This window comes from Drosophila sulfurigaster, chromosome 2R (genome assembly GCF_023558435.1).
Source record: "Drosophila sulfurigaster albostrigata strain 15112-1811.04 chromosome 2R, ASM2355843v2, whole genome shotgun sequence".
NCBI classification, from domain to species: Eukaryota; Metazoa; Arthropoda; class Insecta; order Diptera; family Drosophilidae; genus Drosophila; species Drosophila sulfurigaster.
The window spans coordinates 31,402,634-31,423,180 of record NC_084882.1 but is presented as its reverse complement, the minus strand read 5'-3'; the positions used below and the strand labels follow the sequence as shown (position 1 = coordinate 31,423,180).

The following is a 20,547-nucleotide window of genomic DNA, read 5'->3' as shown; positions in this document are numbered from 1 at the left end:
AAACAGATAAAGTGGAGTCTTTGACATTCCATGATGTTCGACGTTGTTGATAATGTTAATAATGTTTATCTGGTGGCATTTGGGGTATTTGATTGTTTAATTGTTGCTGCACGCTGCTCCACAATGCAAAATGTTGCTTAAATTGACTTAATTTTACACAGAGGACAGACAGACACACAACATAACGACAACGACAACGACGACGACGACGACGAATATTTATCAGCAATTAATTAGTCTGGAAATTATTGAATAACTACAAAATGAGTGGGCGTACATTAAATGCAATTTCCAGCTCATATTTTCTACGTTACACATACATTATGTGAAAATGATAAATTCATGTTTCATACGATACGATATGAAAGGAAGCCAGTGTGGTAATTGACTGGGCTCCGTCAACGTGTTGTGTGTTGGCCCTTTGGGCGGCAAAGTCAAAAAGGGAAGAGTGAAAACTTGGCCATGTTAATGGCAAACAGCAATTGCCTAGACAAGGGCGTTGCTGTTGGAAACTCTGGGGGCGGGGTGGGCGCAACTAATAGCAAATTGTGGGAGGCAAAAATCAATTTCAATGTTGACCAAAGCCTGGGCATAAATATTTCATAAAAAAAAAGAAAGGAGGAAGTTGCAGACAACGGACACAGAATGAAAGACAAACAATGTGCGCTACGGTCCTCGAGCTTGGGCCATGACCAAACCACACAGACCACAGAGCAGATACCAGAGATTCGGAGTTCACAGAATATATATATACATATATAGCGATATATAGATGGAGAGATATATGCAGACAAGTGCAGGCGAGTCTCGGTTGTCGCTCTGCATTTATTATTAAAAGCAGTGAAGAGAAAAAGGGTAAAGAAGAAAGGGCAACGTGGAAACAATTGAAAATCAGCGCAAAGTCAAACGAAATGAAAATCCATAAAATCAGATTTCAAAATCGACAAACAGATAACCGTGCAATGCAACGAAGAAGAGAGAGAGAGAGAGAGGAGGAGATCAGGATACTTGACGCTGCCTGGGCGCCAGGATAAATGTCTGTCAAGGGCGCTCCACCTCACGATGGTCTTCAATCGTTGACTGCGTCTCACAGTCTTCTTCATTGGTTTTGCATTGCATTTTCAAGTTGTTTATCGTTGGCAACGCAACGTAACGTAACGGAGTGAAGCCTTTCGGCCAGACCAACGAACGTAAATCATTGACGAAGTGCTCAACATCGACGCCCGCTCTCATAAATTGTACAATTTATGTGCGTGTCTCAGCTATGAGTGTGTGCGTGTGTGTGTGTGTGAGTGGCGTGTGTGGTTGTTCGATCCATTTGGATTTGGGGGCGTATAAGTGTAATAATAATAACAATAATAATGGCTTAATGATTGTGTTCGTCATAAGCTGAACTCTCGACTCTTACGTTTTATGAACTGAGGCGAGGTCAAGGATTTGTCAACACAAGAAAAGCATATTATATAAATATGACATAAAATACAAATAGAGCTTTCATATGCTTTAAAAGCTGCGTTTTATGAACTAAGGTGAAGCCAAGAGGATTTGTGAACAATCTTTTTGGATAGTGATGGAATTCTGATTACCAAAGTAATTTGATTATTATATATAACACATACAAATTAGAACTTTTTGCTTTAAATGAGCTTTACATTGATTTTCAGTAGCTTTAAAAGCTACATTTCAAAGGTGATCTAAGGCAGCTTTTATATATATGGTTTTAGAGCTGAATTTTATGAACAACATTCCTTTCTGCTAGTTAAGTAATTCATATTATTCATCTAATATTCGATCCGTAATATGCTTAAAGCCAGCTTTAATGTACTTTTTAAAGCTACTGCTTAGACTGTGTTGCCCCATCCTACTCTCGTATTTCCAATTTCTGTCTGGCAGTTATCTGATTGAATGATTTGCTGTTGTGGGCTCAGTCCAATTTTCGGTTTTATGTACACTATGCATTACGATACAAATATTCTAGCATTTGGCTATTTACGCTGGCCTGAGGCCTTGCGGGAGAGAAGGGGGGCGAGGCGCCCGATTTCATTGTGTTTATTTGCGTGCGGAAATGAACACATGAAGGCATACAAATGTAGCAGGCATAAAAACGCAATTACGCCCACTTCCTCCTGCCTGCTGAGAAAGAGAGAGAGCTAGAGAGAGCACAAATCTGCTCATATTGAAGCTGGCTCATAAGTTCGTTTTTATAGCCGCACTGATTTCTATTTTAATATACATCTCGCTCACTCTAACTTCAAGTATGTGTGTGTGTTTGTGTGTTCGATGAAGCAATAAGAGAAATAATACGTATACGCACATATCAACGTTAAATTATGTGAGTGCGTCTCTATGTGTGTGTGTGTTAAGTATATGTATATAAAAACGAAATGTCATAATACATATAACTGATACATATATAATAAACTGCTTGAGGGTAGCAAGAGAGAGGGGAAAAGTAGCAGTAACGGTAGCCGTAAACAATGTGATATCAAATGTTTACTTGCACACATGCTTAGAGGCAGCTGCCTGCTTGAAGAGTTCCTCTCTCTCTCTCTCTCTCCGTCTCTGTCAATGTGAGTTGCCCATGGCGGTCGCCAGCTTGAGCTGACAATCAAAACAGACTCTGATGCCTCTTATAGCGATTCTTTGAGCACTGAGCATGGTGTGTGTGTGTGTTGGTAATGCTGATGATGAGCTGCTCAATGACACGTGCAGAGACTCGCCTATGCGGCGTATGTGTGATATATGTATAATTTGTTATCGCCTCCTTTTGGCATTTTATTTTTTTGCTTTCGCTCTCTCGCTTCTCGCTGCTCAATGTAATAATTTCAGGCTGTGTCGTCTGTTTAATATTTTCGCGCCTAATGAAAAGTAGATCCCCACAGCACAGCACAGCGCAGCACATCGCTCCTCAGCCTCATAAGCTCGGCAAGCCTCGTTGAGTGCTGTGGCAAAAGGCAACTCGAGGCTCTGGCATTTACATCATTTGTCACGACAGAATGCCACACACACTCTCTACACACTCTACACACTCCTCTCTCATCACACACATGTGCTTATCGTGTTTTTTCTCATTTTTTGGGATGATTTTTTTTCGTAGCTGTTGTAGTTGTTGTTGCTCTTGGCAATTTGTTGTATGCTGATAGCAGATAAGCATTTGATGAGGTTTATTATTAAATTAGAGATTGTTCTTTATGCTCGCACCACACTCAACGTTGAACGCCCAACAACTTGGCAACTAGATTGGAGGCCGGAGTTTTAGCATTAAGCTGCTTATTGCGCGCAATCAGTGCAAAAGCCGCTTATGGATCCTTGCGAAATAAATCCAAAAAAACGGAAAAACTTTCAAATTAAAATGGCAACATTTTGCGCATTTATAATTTAAAATATGCATTGCATAAATCTCAATTATTTTGTTTTCAAAAATACATATAACAGCGCATAAAAAGTTGAACATAAAGTATTCATTTCAGTTAAATAAAAGCGGGGAAAATGCGTTTCAAGTTTAGTTTATTGGCTTTCGGGCTGAGCTGGAAAAGCTAAATGCCACATGCAGATGATGTAATTGCAATACGATTGCGTAAATAATATTCAAAAGAGCTCATACAAAAAAATGTAAACTAATTAGAGAGACAGCATAAACGAGAGCAATTACATAACTGGAATTATATTTAAGCCAAAATGCGTATTGTGTGTGTGTGTGTGTATAAGGAACAAAAGCGAAACTCAAGAGTTAATGGATTACTGTGTGATTCAAATTGAAAATTCCATTTGAAATGCAAATCGAAATTTGTAAGTGAAATGCGGAATTTAATTAGGGGCCGAAATAAATCCACAACAGACTTTTCAGCTCTGTTCTGATGAAGTCGAGCAAGAGAAGAGAACTTTGTATCGTTCATGTGTGTGTGTGTAATGTAATAAGTCTGTTTTAATAATTTAAAATATAAATTGCTACAAGCATACATGAGAGATATTTTAACCACAAGCAATTTAAATATTAAATGAGTATAAGAAAAAGGCACAAACACACATTTTAGAGATGCTGCCAAATGCACACACACACACACATACACTTACACAATATGTTGTATATGTGTGTGTACGATACATGTTAAACTTCTCATGCTACTGCTCAAATCCAAAGCGGCCTGCTGAAAAATCCCATCTCACAATCTCTCATCCGCTCTGCGCGTCACTTTCTCTTATTGCCTCTGCTCTGTTTCTCTAGCAACCGCAGCCACAGTTCTTGTCCCTCTGCTTCCTTTCCTCCCTCCACTTCTACTTCTTTCTCTCTCTCTCTCTCTTCTTATTATTGTTGCCATTGCCTTCTGTGTGTGCGCACGTCAAGTCAAATAAATTTAATAACGCATACACATACGGTACAGAAAGCAAGCAACACATATACACATCGCACACACGCAATGAATGAGCTTCGCATATGAAGTTACGCATACGCCAAGTGGGACCGAAAACAGTTGCCAAGTCGAGCGCTGCTTGTTTGGCTCACTGCCTCGTTGCTGCCTTTTTCCATTGTTCGAGATGGAGGCCCAAGACGCGTCAGCGACCGCAGTTTCGCGTTCTGATAACAATGCAAATTCAAAACGTGGCGTATGCGCAATATTTTTGTGTTCTGTTTCTTTTTTTTTGTTGGCTTAAACTTAGCATACTTTTGTGCGCGAGCTGTTTACAGTTTTAAGCACTCTGGCAAATTGGTCATAAATATATACACACACAACACACATTCACCTTTTTTTTTTTTTGGTTGCCTGGCCTGCATCGATTTTATAGCCGGCCTTTTGCCAATTTTGCGACTGGCGTTTTAACGAGTCGCTCACATGGCGTAGCCATAAAATGCCTTCGCTGATAGCCACACAACCATAAACCTTACACACACACACACACACACACATGCATGCAGGCAGCCATTTACACATCATTTGACTTGCGAGCTGCTTCAAAATTATCAACTGCACCATTAACCTTTGATAAGTGCACACGAAGCGACGCGTCACGACGCCACGAGTGAGAGTAAAATCGATGCGAAAAGCGAATGTTATGTAAACTGGCAATCGCAGGCAGTAATTATTGATTTGGCATCATTTAAGACGCACACACAAAGACAAAGACAGAGACAGACTGAGTGAGTGAGACAGATACTTCAAAGTGAATAATCCAAATATTTGCTCAATCACGCAACTGTAAGTGTGGCACAACTGACTACACTAAATATCTAACTGACTCCTTGAATTAGTGTTTAGTCAACGATTCGATGAGAGTTTTGGCTTTAAATCTCAATCGATCAACATTTGGCTGCTGCTTCGGCTGTCAATTCAATTAAAAATAAACATGCTAAAAGCTGGCTGCTCAAAAAAACTATGCATACTAATGATACTAGTTGACAATGCGCTGGCATTTCTATTTATATTCTAGATTAATTGCATCGACGGATTGCAATTGCAAGCGCTTCGAATGTTTTACGGTTGAGATAACAGATTAGTATGATGAGTATTTGAGCAAGTTTGAAAACTGTTTTTAGACGAGCAGTAAGTCAGCTTAATTACGATTAATTGTTTATATCAAACTATAAATATGATTAATCTTAACAAGCTCTTTGTGGGAATATGAGAAAGTTTTATGGAAAGAATACTGAAATTCATTTAAAGCTCTTTCTCTGGAAGCTTTGATTTATAGTAGTTTTAGGCTCATTACTTCTAAGAATAAGACCTTAAAAAGTGAAACTTCGGAATTAAGCTGAAAGTCAGCTTATTTATATTAAATGATTTTTTCAAACCTTAAGTCAGATTAAAGTAAGTAAATACTTTATATTAAATTTCAATACATATAAACTTCTTTGATTAGATGATGAGTATATGAACAAGATTTATTCTACTCAGCCTAACCTAAAGCTGATTTTAATGAGCTTTAAGCGGTTTGAATCATATAAGCACTTCAAAAGTATAGCTTTACATTAGCTTTAAATCACTTTAATAGTGTTGCATCATTTATTTTGATCTATAAATTAGATTAATGCTCCCCAATCGATTAAATTAAATTTCACAAGCTTTTAAAGTTCTTTAAACAGTAGTTTAAATAGCGCTTTCAATCAGTGTCATTTGTTAACGACCCCAAAGCAGAGGTTAAACTTGATGTAGTCTCGGCTACAAAGAAGAAAAAAAACGCACCGAGCGTTGATGGCTAATGGTTGTAGTAGTTGCATGGCATGGCAACATCATTAATTTTAGTCGATTTTCAAAAAAGGGCACAGGCTCACTCGCATTGTATTACAATGAAGCTGAGCGGCTGGATTACATGGCTCAGTTTCAGTTACAGTTTGATGTAGTTCCCCCCCTCCCCATCACCCTCCACAGCCAACACGCCGCTTGTCAATTCATCAAAGCCATCAATTACTCGCACATAGTACAAGTCAAAGTCAATTTCATGTAATCAACGGCATTGCATTTGACAACTGGCTGTAGAGTAGCAAGTAGCAAGTAGTAAAATAGCAAATAGTGAATACTGAGTAGTGAATAGTGGGTAGTGAGTAGTGAGTATCGAATAGTAAGAGTCGGATGTGGCATCTTAATCATCGCGGCTGACGAGCGTAATCTCTGGTTCAATTTCGAAGGCAGAGAGTCGAGTTCTGCTTAGTTATGCATGCGCATAGTTCATGTCATCATGAATATGCGAAATGTGCATGTGAATGTTGTTGTTGTTGTTGCAACAGCGCCAATCAAATGTGGCACCGAATGGCAACAACAGCAGACAGACAGACGGACAGACAGACAGACGAGCATCGACTCGTCTCTTTTCTCATCTTCTCAACATCTTGTTAACTGCGACTACCCAGCGTTTGTTTTGCACCAATTGTCTATGCAATTTGGCAAAACAACAATTGTGGGAAAGGTTAGACCAAAAGTCATGAGAAACTTTAATACAAAAAACAAGCTTTCACAGAGTTTTGCTGGAATGAGTTCAGTGCAGTTCAGTTCAGCTCAGTTGAGTTTAGCTAAACCTTTGCTTTCGGTTTTATGCTAGTGATCCTTTCACATTTGGCTGCTTTGCAGTTTATCAGCTGTTTGCCATCGCACACACACGCACACCTGTGTGCCGTAATCAATAATTAAACCTCACCAGGGCTGCATCAAGATACGTCAGGTGTGTGTGTGTGTGTATGAAGACAAAAGCCCTTCGGGGGAATATGACAGTTTTCCCTCCCAGTCTTGTCCTTTCTCTCTCTGTCTCTTGGCGCTATCTATTTCCCATTTTCTATTAGCTACGCTCTAAAAGTGCCATAAATATCACCTCAAATGAGTTTTTATGCGACACTGCAGCAGCAGAGGCAGCAGGCAAAAGGATAAAGCATGTGGGATATGAACACGAATGGCAGACGACAGACGTTTCATTCGTTCGTTCGTTCTATGGATCTGGATATGCAGCATATGATGAAAATATTTCATTCATGACGCTTGTAAATCTTCTTTTGATTGCACTTAATACTTGTCGCAGCAGCAAAATAAAAAATTGAACCACACACACACACACACACATACACGTTGAAACTAACAAGAAGAAGAACTGGCAACGGTAGAAGGAAATCATAATAATCCGAACATGTTTGCATTCAAATTGAGAATTTCTCGTGCGAGTCTCTTCATCTGTACATGTGTGTGTGTGCGTTGGAATGTGTCTGTGTGAGATATGGTTTTGTGTATGTTTGTTTGTGTGTGTGTGCGTTTGCTATCTAGAGGGAAATCTCATTTCATTTCCATGCAGGCAGGCAGCCATACATGCCGAGCGAGTCTTTTATAGTCATGTGAGCGCCATTCAGTTTGCCAGTTAAAAATCATGTTTCTCAGCGCGATTTGGGTTATCAGGCAAACAAATCCACACCAGACAAACACACTCACACACATACAGAGAGAAAAGCCCTTAGATACATATCTGGGCGAATGAGAGACACCTTTTACCGCAATTTATCGTTTTTGCGGAATCTTAAATCTTCCCTTTCAAAGTTTGTGTGCTCCAGTGCATTCAATGTTTGTGTCCTTTGTACATCGGATATATCCTTGTGTACTCATCGTCGTCGTTGTTGCTGTTGTTGCCTTGGCAATTCATTGAATTGCCGCCGCCTGTGCGATGCTATTTGCATGCTTGTATTGTAAGACAAGAATTATGATTTTTATTGAAAGCGAAAATGTCAACGAGGTGAGTTAAATACATGTGACTCAATGTTTGACATCCTCAATATCATCATCATCATCTCGTTGTTTGAATTGGTTTCAACTTTCGACAACAACAACAACAGGTGGCACAAGTTCTTAGCACTTATTACCAGTTACTTTTCGCCATCATCGGAAAAATATTCAAAAGCGTATTTCTTGTTAACAGTCAGTTTTTGGCAAGCATGAAAGTAAGAAAGAAAAAAATGGGAACTTTTCGCATCTACAAATTGGTCTCGCCTCTAGCCGCAAAAATGCACGACAGCCTTTTGACTTTCTTTCTCAGTCTGTGCAAAGTTCTATTACTTCTTCTTCTCTCTCTATTGCACACATTTGGTTAGCTGTAAAGTTCGTTGGGACGGGGGCAAAATGAAGCATAACAGGGCCAAAAAATGTGGCTAACAACACTAATACCCCAAGAAAATCCCAGCGAACAAAAGAGGAAAGCAACTTTCACAGTCAGTTTGCAACTTCGACCTTTTGAACACATCTTTCTCTCCCTTTCTCTTTGGCTCCCTTTCAAGTTCTTCTTCCTCCTCCTGCTGCTGCTCCTCTCTTCCCCTTTTATTTCCTCCAACGACCCTTTTTGCGACAAACAAATCCAACAAGGCAACTTTTGTGTAAAACTTTATGCATTTCACTGCTGATGAAAACGCAAAATAACAAGCAGGGAAAACGACGGCGACGAGAGAGCAACGCAAAACAAAAAGCTGAAAAAAAAGTAACGCCAGCTTTTTCTTGATTTTTTAAATTTTTTAAATCTCTTGTCAGACGGTGCGAGGGAACATGTGTCCTGCCCCCTTTTCTACAGACTTTGTATATATATGTACTTGTATATATCTTTTTTTTGGTTTGATTTCTTGTTCGTACTTTTTTTTGGTTTTATTGTTCGCGCTTTTGTTCGGCTACAAGTTGGCAAAAGGATGCGACGAGCGACGAGCGACGTTGAACGAGGCGTTTGTGATAACTTTTTGATGTTTTACTGTTTACAGCTGTCAAGTTGTCCCCTTGCCATGTCAAAATTATATTATGAATTTCTTCGCTCCTTGCTCCTCTCTCTTCCCTTCTTCCTTACACTTCACCCCACACATCCTTGTGCTCGACTGATTTTGTGGTAGCTGCTGTTTGTTTTTTTTTCCGCGCTCATTTTGGTTCTGCTCTCGTCCATTGATTTGCATAAAAATGTTCACAAATATTTTTCTTTTTATTACGCAGAAAATAAAATAAAAACCAGCATATAAAAAATATATACACCATTCAGACAAAGTGTAAGAAGCAGAGCTGCAGAAGCAACAAACCCAACGACAACAACAACGACGACAAGTGACAAGCGAAATTCAATATGTTTTCCAGTTGACTCACAAAGGGCAAATGCTGGCAAATAGATGAAAAGTCGCTGCGTGCAAAACTAGCTGACTTAGATAGGAAACAACGAATAGCAGATGCTCTATCAAGTGAAGTTATAAAAGAGTGAAATAATAAGAACATAATAATGATAAAGAATGGGCATTTGTAGCAAGTAAAACTTATATTTTCTGTTGCCTAAATAAATTTGTATATTACACAAATTAATATAAATGAAGTTGGTTTCTAATAAACATAGAGCTCAAAAATGCCACAGCAATCGCTCACTTAAGGGCGAAACTCAGCCTCCAAGTCAGCTGTAGTTTTGTGTAGCTTTTTTATGACAAGAGTCGCGTATGTTTTGTATGCTCTCTCTCGGTGCTTCGATGTCAACACACATACACAGAAAAAATAAAGAAAATATTGTAGCAGCATTTGCGGCGTAGGGCAGAAAACAAGTCAAGTCGAGTCGAGTTGAGTCGAGTCGAGTCCCTTTATGTTTTGTTTGGCAAAAGCGAGGGTATAAAAAATGTATACAAAATTCAATTTGTTTGTGTAAATTTCTTGACTCGCGGCTGTTGCAAATAAAATCTACATAAAATGCCCCTAACTTTGCCCTCATCCTTACTACCACAACGCGGCGTCGTTGTTGTCGCTTGATTTGTTTGCTCTGCTCCCGATCCCAGTTCCCGGTCCCAATTCCGGTCTCCTCCTCGACACACATTTTGTGTCCTCGTCCTCGTCCTCGTCAGGCAAAACGACCCAACACTCGACTCCACACGCCCAACTGCTTGCCTCTTTGACACTTTGACTTTAGAGTGTGTGGAGGGTGAGGGGACGGTGGGAGGGGGACAGCGACAGGGACGAGAGGTTGCAACATCACGAGGCCATGCCTCAATATATAAATAAATAAAATGCTGTGCGGCTGCTTTGTGGTTGTGATGCCGTCGACAAATTAATTGAAAATGCTTTTGCCTTTAAATACATTTTTCAAACGCAAAGCAATTTCAATTATAGCCAGACCTCCAAATAATATTCAGCATATAATAGCTGCAAAAAAATCAATGACTTCGACTTCGACTTCGATTCCGGGCTCTGCAATTGATTGAATCAAATGTGCGAGGAGCATTGTGAGCCGCAATTAAGGCGATCTATGGATAAATGAAGCAAAGCCAAAGCCGAAGTCGAAGTCGAAGACAATTTCCAACTCGCTCTCAGGCATTCCTGTCACGATTTTCGATTTGCTTTTGCCTTTTCATTGTGTGAGTGAGTGAGTGTGAGTGTGTGCTTATTTACAATCAATTGTACTTTAGACGAATCGAGGCCAGGAATCTTTTTTTTTGTGTTGGATTTGAAAATGCCACAGCACATCTTCGACTTCGTCTTCGTTTCAGTTTAGCGAGTAAAATCTTGAGAAACAAGCGCTTAATTTAATTTATTTTTCTCTATTTACCAATCGCCGTTGTTGTTATTGGGTTTCTGCTTCTCGCTCCTCGGCACGAAATGTTGCTCATTAATTTTGCTTTATTTCATTTCAGAGCAGAGCCTGCTTTCAATCGCAGGATATTTCTCTGCACAAGAGGAGTCAGCAATTTTTCGGCTATTTAGCTTAAAATTTTATGCAGTTCACGTTTCTACTGTTGTCTGCAATTTTCAATTGTCATCAATTGGCTTTTCTCTCTCTTGCTCTGTTCCTGCTTTTGCTGATAATTGATACTTTTTTCTACGAATCGAATCGAATTGAATCGATATTTGGCTTCCAAGCGCCTCAAATTTCAATCTGCTGTGATAAATACCATTCAAAGTGGATGATAATTGAAAATATTATGCTGTCCTCTCCTCTGCCAAACCTCAAACTGAGCTCCTGTGTGATTGTGGGAATAACAAGTAAGAAAGTTACAGTCGAGTGTGCTCGACTGTCTACCCATTTTTAATAAAGGCAAAATATTGCGGGTTAATTTTGAAAATATACCGAAAATACTAAAAATATACCAAATGGTATGTTTGGTATATCAATATAGTACACCATTCAAAATATACCATAAACGGCACAATGTGCCAATGGCCAAAGCAACTCAGACCCATATTAAGTAGGCGTTTTTGCCCATACAAAAGTATTTCTTTAATAACTTCCACAATTTTTATCTGATCGCAACCAAATTTTCAGGAATCATAACTACTATAGTAATTATTGTATATACCAAAATTCGCAATTTTAGCTTTAAAATTACGCTTGTTATTCGATTTTTTGATTTGCGGGGCGGAAGTGGGCGTGGCACAAATTTGAAACAAACTTGATCTGCGTGCAAACATAACAAAATTATAGCTCTATCTCTTATAGTCTCTGAGATCTAGGTGTTCATACGGACAGACGGACGGACACACAGACGGACAGACACACAGACGGACAGACGGACATGGCTAGATCGTCTCGGCTGTTGACGCTGATCAAGAATATATATACTTTATAGGGTCGGAGATGCCTCCTTCTGCCTGTTACATACATTTCCTGCCGGCACAAAGTTATAATACCCTTCTACCCTATGGGTAGCGGGTATAAAAGCGTTGGTGTTGTGAATTTGAGTAAAGCTGACCCCAAAATGCATAAAGTGCCTGTTCACATGGGTTTTTTTTTGGGATTTGATTTGGATAATGAGAACTGTCTAACATTTGAAATGGCATTAAATTTCAAGCAGGAAGCTTCCCTTTTAATGGGATAAAAAAAGAAAGAAAAAGCTCAGGACCACTTCAAGTATTACTCACTCAAAAATCGCAATGCGGGTTCATTCGCTTACCTGCAAAAGAATGAGACAGAGAGAAGAAAGGAGTTAGTATATGAAATGTGTATTGTTGTGATGATAATAGAGGAAAATACTAATTGCAAGGGGAACACTCAGATACTCAGGTCCGCTGTCTGAGAGGGCATAATTGATCTATATTAAGCATGACAGCGCGGTCCTTGAGTGTCGACAGGTACAGGCAAAATGGCGCTGACATGCAAACAAGTCATCAGGCTTGGCTGTGAAAAGTTTTCCGAGCTTAGGTATGGATCGCCTTCTAGTCAAATAGTTTTTCTTTTCATTTGTCTAGTCCTATTTTGCAAAGGCGTGCTTTAATGACAGTAATTGACGCTAAAAGGTTGAGAGTAGCTATTAAGAAAATTGCTTAAAATTAAAAAGAAATTCGAATTCAAAATTCGAGTTCTTATTTCAGCATTTGAATCGATATCTTCAACAGTTTTCAAGATGCAATCGCAGCGTTACCAACGAGATTCTTTTTGATTTCAAATTTCCATTAACTCAAGTACTCTAACTTTTGTTTCTCTCTCTCTGTCTGTTTCTCGTCCTTTTTCATTATACATTTTGTTTTGCTTTTTGCCGTTGGCAGTGGCATCAAATTAACTAAACTCGAGATGAGTTGAAGCTGAAGCCAAAAGTTGTCTTTGCAAATGTTTTAAGTTGTTTGTTTTATGACATAATTTCTGTATCCTTGTTGCCAGAGTACAAATAATTTTCCATTTCAATTCGCATTCAGAGAAAACAACAGACAAACAACGCAGCATAATCGTCACTATCTTTTAATTAACTTTCTCCAGGCTTTGAAAATGTTGAAAGTTCTCATTTTTTTTTCAGCTGCTGCTTTTGCTGCTGCTTTGCTGTTGTTCTAAGCAAAGACTTCGTCTGTGTTTGTGTTTGTGTTTATCTTGTGACTTGCTTTTAGTTTTGTGCTTTCATGCTAAGCAGAATTTTCATTTTGATTTTCATTTTCATTAACATTATGGCCACGTTCGCGTTCAGCCGTCTAAATAATTACGATGAGATGACAAATGTTGAAAAGTATTTGTCAAAAAAGCTCGCTGCCAGACAGACATTGAGACAACAGAAAAACACATTGAGTTAAATACACAAATATGCACAAATGTTTTTCCCTCAACTGACAGTTTTTCCAGCAGTTGTTTGGTTTAAGCCGCTTAGAGAATGCCGCTTGTGTTGTCATTCCCACGCTCTGTCCGTATGATTAACATAATCGAAAAGAAAATAAATCTCAAATGAAATATAATTTTGGTTGTTGTGGCATTAAATCTCCCCGCAAAAGAAATTGGTTACCCTCCCCTCTCTCTCTCTCTCTCTCGATTCTTCTAGGTTAATTGAATCATAACAATGGCTTTTCTTTCCAGCCATAAAACATTCACCGCGTAAACGAAGGTGCTGCCAGAAAGTCACGAATCCACGCGACCCCGTTAGCCAATTGAGTAAGCCACAAAAGTCATTTTCCAAACTGCACCTAAGCTGGGAATTCGTTAGTTCTAATGTGGAGAGGGAGATAGAAAGAGAGAGACCTTTGTTAAGTTGCCACTAAGCTGCTGGTTCATTCAACTTTCAATCTCAGATTCTGATTTCGATTCTGAGTGTGTCTCTCGGACCATTAAGGAGCATGAAAAGCTGTTTTTGTCAACCCGACCCGCACATATGATACAATCTACACGCTGCGTTAAATAATTTATGCAGATTGCCCTAATAATAACAGTAATTAATGCATCAAGGTATTCAATATCTATCTGGACATTATCGAAAATTGTCAGTCGCAGTCGCAGTCGCAAGGTACAACATTAAAAATCAATACACAAACCAGTTGAACGACAACTGCCCACGCGTCTCTATTCAAAAATTAAACAAAAGACCTCCGAAAAAGAACAGACATTAAACTAAGTATAGGTCTAAGCAGAGACAGCTGGAAAGAAGATGTAGATGAGCTGGGAGAGAGAGCGTAAGAGAGTTGGGTAAAAACCCATAGACGAAAGCAGAGCCATAAAAAAACAAGCAACAAAATTAAAATCAATTTTATGTTTATGACACTTTTTTTTATCGTCGTCGTCTTCGTCGTCGTTTTAAGTTCTTGTAGTCTATCGCAGCGGGGCAGTTTTCTGTGTGTTTTTTAAATACCTAATTCGATGTTGGTTTGTGCGCTCCCCAATCTCAAGTCTGGGCACATCAATAACGCCATGTGACAGGCCTCTGTGGGTCATCGCAGGCCAATACAAATAGCTATCACTGTACTTTAATGCTGTCAAACATTCTGAGTAGCGCAATCATTTGACCCACGACTCTATTTACGTATGCATGTGTGTGTGCTTGTGTGTGTGGGGTTCTATTCATGAATCACTCATTGCATTAAAATTGCAGACATTGGTCAGAGAGAACTGATTGCCATATAATTTGAGCTGTCCCCACCAATTGTATTGCGATTGCTGCACACACTCCGTCATTACAAATGCAAATGTGCCATTTCGTTTTATCGCCATACGATTATACTATATACCATATATAGTATATATACTCTATATATACTATTTTGTCAATACCTCTTTCGTTTTCTTTCTCTATTTTGTGGGCGTCATTTACAGTTGAATTTTTGGGTTTGTCAGCATAATTAAAGGTGAACAGTCGTCGAAATTTTTCCCATGCCCGCAGGGCGGATATCAATTATTAAAAGCGAGAAGTGCCCAAGGGAACAGAGGAAGGGGGGGAGAATGGTGAGCAGTTTTACCCACGCATTTGACCAGTCGAGCGTTGAGAGGATGAAAGATGACTTCTGGGACTCTTATCAGCAGTTGCGCATCAACTTTGTCCACTTCACAATCACTCACCCCTCCTCTCATTTGCTTTGTTGCTAATCAGCGCTTCATCTACAAGTTGTGGCGTAGAGTTTCCTTAAGAGTACCTGAGCGGGGAGAGGGCAACAAAAACACGCATCAACACTCAGCGAGGCATGACCTTTGTTGTTGCACCTACGCACACACACACACATCCGTTGAACTATTGTGAACTACAGCACTTCAATACCTGCGCTTCAATGATATTTGAATAGACTTTAATTTGACTTTCCTTTTGGCATTTTCCGGCTTTGGCTTTATCTTCTTGGCTCTTGGTTCTTAAGTGCCTTTATCATTCGTTTGTTTGTCCTTCATTGTTATGGCTCTATATTCATTTTTAATACAGGGCCTCGCCATCTTGGTGTTCGCATTAAAATTGTTTTAAATTTAAATAATGGATACAGGTCAGAGGTCAAGTAGTCAGCAACGGACGTCTATCGTCTGTCGACTGTCGACTGTCGCCTGTCGAGCCGAGTTGGCTGTTAATGAAGTTCAAATATTTAGGGAATTAGGCAGAGTCGCAACTCCGACTTCGATTCTGGCAAAGTTGGCCAAAAACCTTTAGCATTTTATGCTAATGACAAATGCTTTTATCTTTAGCAAATACAAAAATGAAACACAAAAAAAAAAAACGAAACGAAATTATAATGGAAAAAATTAAAAGCAAAATTGTTGGCAACCTGCTGCTGACACTGCGCTGCTGCTGCTACTGTGATCATACCCTATCTGTTGGGGTATATATCATTCTTTATGAAATATGTAGCATTGAAAATTAACGAACAAAATTTTAATGACAAATTAAAGCCATGCTAAGCTGCTGTATTTTTGGTTAGCGTATTTCAGCTTCGACTTGACAGTCATTAGTTAACTTTTATTTTTTTAGGCTGCCTCATGCTGACCCTAATCATTATGCTGGGCCTGTCCGGCTAGCTAGTGAAAAGCGGCAGAGGGCATGCGGCACGGGGCACGGGGCACAGGGGCACAGGGGGCAACTGGCAGCTTGGGACCGTGAAAATTACACGTTTTTTGCTTTGAGGTTATAATATTACATGCCAGGTGGGTGTCCACTTCGCAGGGGGGTGTTTGGGCGCTTAAATTTATGCATTTTTTCTTCTTTTTTTTTTTTGTTTGTTTCGTTACGTTACGTTCATGTTGCTTTAATTAAATTTCTCTTTTCATTTTTCTCGGGTTTGTGTGTATTTTTCGTTGGTGTGGTCGCTAATTTCAACGTTTAGGCGCGTCTAATGTTTCTTGTGGTTCTGTTACTTTATTCAAATTAGAAAATATGTTGGAAATGTAGCGAAATGGTGGAGGTGAGGTAGCGAAGGGACAGCTAATTGGGCAGCCAGAGGTTTATTATTTATACATTCCATTCCATTCGAATGACGGTTATATGGCCACTCGTATTTTATGTCTTATTTACACAAACTCCACCTGACAACAGCTGTTTCTGCTGGCCGAGCCGTTTAATTACAAAATCGATTAAAAAGAGACTGCTAATAAAGTGAATGTGGTGGCTACGGACTGATAGTCAAGGTTCTCGCTGGGATATCGCCTTGCTTCGCTGCACAAAATTTCATAACTGCAGCGCCGTAAGGGGGAAACGCTCGCAAACAAAAGACATTTTCCGAAATGCGGCTCAGGTAGAGCAGACGTTGAAATGAGATTTTCATTTGTGCAGCTGATGAAGCCATTACAGCACAATCTTCTTCTGCCTTTGTGACGGTAATAAATTCCCAATTGGGAGAATGTCGCACATGGGGGACTTTGGGGTTTTACCTTTAGACGTCATTTAATTAAAAATTGAATAAATAATTTGAATGCTAATAGAGAAGGTTCTATAATTACGAGCGTAAGAAAGTTGCGAAGCAAAGCTTTAGTCACGTCTCAAGTCGGTGACTCTCTTGACATCGCCTAAGCGGCTCTTTAGCTTGCGCTCTTCACTGATAAACCGAAGAGTGCGAGGGAGAGGCAAGCAGACAGCTGAGCGTCGCAGAAAATATGGCGGCCACTGTGCGTTAGAGCAACAGGCGTTTGCGTTATAAGTTTGCTCAGCTGCTGAGTCATCATCAAAGCGAGCGCCAAGACGGATAAAAAAAAACAAATCGCAAACTCATGCACTGTGCGAAACGCAGTGTGGCCATAACAAGTTAATCAAGCACACTGTGTGACAAATGCAATTGCAATTTAAAACTTTCTGGGGTAAACCAAAAACTCAATTTCTGGAAATGCTCTAATTAGAAAATAGCCGTTATTATTTTTTCAGTGTAAATTGAGATTGCTAATTTCCAAACACAGGTGAAAAAATAAACACTTGGTCGTGGCAGTGAGGCTGCAGTTTTTTGTGTTGTTTATTGAATTTGAAAGTTATTTTTACACAAATCCAGAGAAAAAATAGGAGAAACCAAGTACTAAAGCAACAAGGAAAATAAACACAGTCATAATAACATGACAATGACAACAAATAAAATAGACCGAGTGTCATTGTTGCAAAAATAAACAAACCAAGCAAACAATGAACTGAACCGAAAAAAACGAACACATACAGCAGAGAACACAACATAGAGGGAAAATTGCCAAGCCGAATTACAAATGGTTTTTAAATGCTGCTGACCAACTTTTACTGCCCGTTGGACATTTCAGCAACAGTAACAGTAATAGCCAACAATAACGGCCACTTTCAAACATGACCCTAACTACAACTAGATCGGAAAGCAAGCGAATCATCTTCGAGCCAATTCGAGTGCCGTTTTCAACGCTGTGCTTAGCAGACGGTTAAATGACTTCCGTGGCTTTAGCTTCATCTTTAATTTCCTTTAACCATGTATGTGTCTATATGACTTGAGTTCTTGCTGTTGTTGTTGTCGTAGAAAGAGAAAATGTAAAAAGAAGATTTGCAATTAGCGATAACGAACGAGTCGCTATAAATACAAAATCACATCTCAAACACCATAATTAACCACGAAATGTAATATATTTTCACTAAGTTTTATTTATTTAGAACACTTGATAATATAATATGGCTTAGACTTTTTCAACATCAGCGAACAATTAAATAAAATTCAATTGATACAGCAAATGATTGAACATATATTATTTATTATTTTTCCGTTGATAAACTTTGAACTCGCTCTGCTTATCGCAGAATGAAAAGATTTTTCTTTAAGACAATACAAACACACCCTAAAGAAAATAATATTCTATACTCTTAAGCTCTTTTTTGAATTGTTATGGCTTTCTTACATAGTATAGAATGTATCATATATATTTTTATGGCTGTACTTATCAGAAACCGAGTTCAACCCTCCGCTCAAGACATGTGTTATCACTCAACAAAAAGAATATTATATTAAAGTCGTAATTAAATTTCTTGAAACAAAAACTAGTAAAACACGTTAATCGTCACAATTCTGGGAACACTCTGCTTTTCATATCATGTGCATTTAATAAACTTGCGCCTAATCCACTTGCTCACGATACCTCTAACATAGAAATTCCCACCTTTTCTCGCTTGCAAATAACAAAAAGAAAAAAAAGCAAACCACAGTGTTTCATGCAGTTAAAACCTGTTGAACGAAGCTCATTTAAAAGGCAAAACACTTTTATTGTTGCCCACTGTGCTGTTGTTGTTGGCTTTTAAACTGGTTCTTCGGAAATAAACACACACGCTTACTCACACGCACGCACAGTGTGCTGATATGAGCTGAGCTTTCGGCTGAGCTTGGCGCACACTGGAGCGGCACTTTGAAGAGTCGCAGATCAAAAACTTTGGCACAGCGTCGCGACAAAGCGTCAAGGCCGAATGCAGTTATGTCTGTTGATATTTATTTTGTTTTCTTTTTCTTTACGTTTTCCCGCGCTAGAGAGCAATTAAAGAAAGTAAAGTGTTAAACATGTTGTTTTGCAACCACTGTGTAACTGTTGTAACGGTTACAGCGCAAAAACAAATTCATGTGAAACACAAATTAACCGCTTAATGTGCAATGATCTGTATAGGTCAAAACGGGATAGCAAGAGTGTCAGCCACCCAGCCAGTTGTACTTAGATCGAAAGAGCATCAAAAGCAAGCGCAACTTTAAGCACAGCGAATATTAATGTAAAGCAAAATCTAGGCAACAAAAACAACTGCGACGCGAGAGACGGGTTCAAAGTGAAATGTGTCTGTACTGTTCGTACACATGTAATTTATAGCAGCGTAAATACTTACCGTTTTAAAAGCTCCACGTTATGTTAATTATTTGAACCGCCAAGCAACACTTTTTTATCGTTGTTGTATTTTCGCTGTCTCTAACTGCTTAGCTTAGCCAGTCTTTTCTATTTTTTTTATATTTGGCTCACAATTGTTAAATAAACAGTGAACGAACGACGCACAGTTGGCGCTTCAGTTGTTGGTGTTGTTATTATAGTTGTATTTGCTTTGTTTCAACTTCTTTCTGGCTTGTTTGTAATTCACTTTTGGCAATATTTATGCTACACTTTCACACATTTTGCATTCAGTTGCGTTACTTGCTTTCATTTGTTGTTCAACGCATCACTTGCCAAAAATTTTGTTGTTGGCCAACTGAAAACTACCAATAATTCCAAAAGCACACACACACGCACACAAAAACACACACGTTTTCTCAGGGCTTCAACTTCAAATTCAACTCGCACTGTTTCTTTGCTTCTTTTTGTTGTGTATTTTTTGTGAAAATTTTGACAAGCGCTTTGCGTGCGCACACGACGGCTTCACTGAGGAGACTGAACTAGCGTAACCGATTGACGGACCAGACGACGCAACACAGCGCTCTCTCTCTCAGTCAGCGGTTCGTTCACATCTTCTACAGCATGTGAGAGGCAGAGCGCGCGTTTTGCATTGTTGCGTTTGGCTGACGAAGAGCGAACAAAGTGTGGGTGCAATGCAAGAGAGCGCATCGCAGAGAAAAACTGTGATTGTTTATTATTGTTATTGTTTAGTGCAAAAAAAGGTACAAAATAAATGTACGCACTAGCTAAGCAATTGAACTGAGCGAGAAATGCGTATAAATTAAATATTTATTAACTGAAATAATTTAATAATTTAGTCACGCTTCTTGAACGCAATATTTATGCAAATGAGTTTCGCAATTTAACAATGCTTTTGGCATTTAGAATTCAATGAAGCAGTCAAACACAAGTCACACGTAAAAACCGAATAAATGAATATTTAATATAATCTAAATTGTTAAAAAAAATTGCAAAATCAAAACAAATCAAAATATGGCATGTGAAATTTATGCAATACTCTTATTAGTCGTTGTTTCTCTTTAGTTTACCTGTGGCAAGTGCAAAGGGCACAGAAAGAGCGCAAAAGCA

General features: G+C 39.0%; 1 protein-coding gene across 1 annotated transcript in view; it reads right to left on the bottom strand.

Moving 5' to 3' along the window:
* The window catches only part of LOC133837568 (protein toll), a 51,597-nt gene extending 31,633 nt beyond the window's left edge, over positions 1-19,964 (bottom strand). The window contains exon 1 of the mRNA XM_062268374.1: positions 19,421-19,964. The gene's annotated coding sequence lies outside the window, so the exon portion shown is untranslated. The remainder of the gene's footprint in view (positions 1-19,420) is intronic.
* Positions 19,965-20,547: the final 583 nt, after the last annotated feature.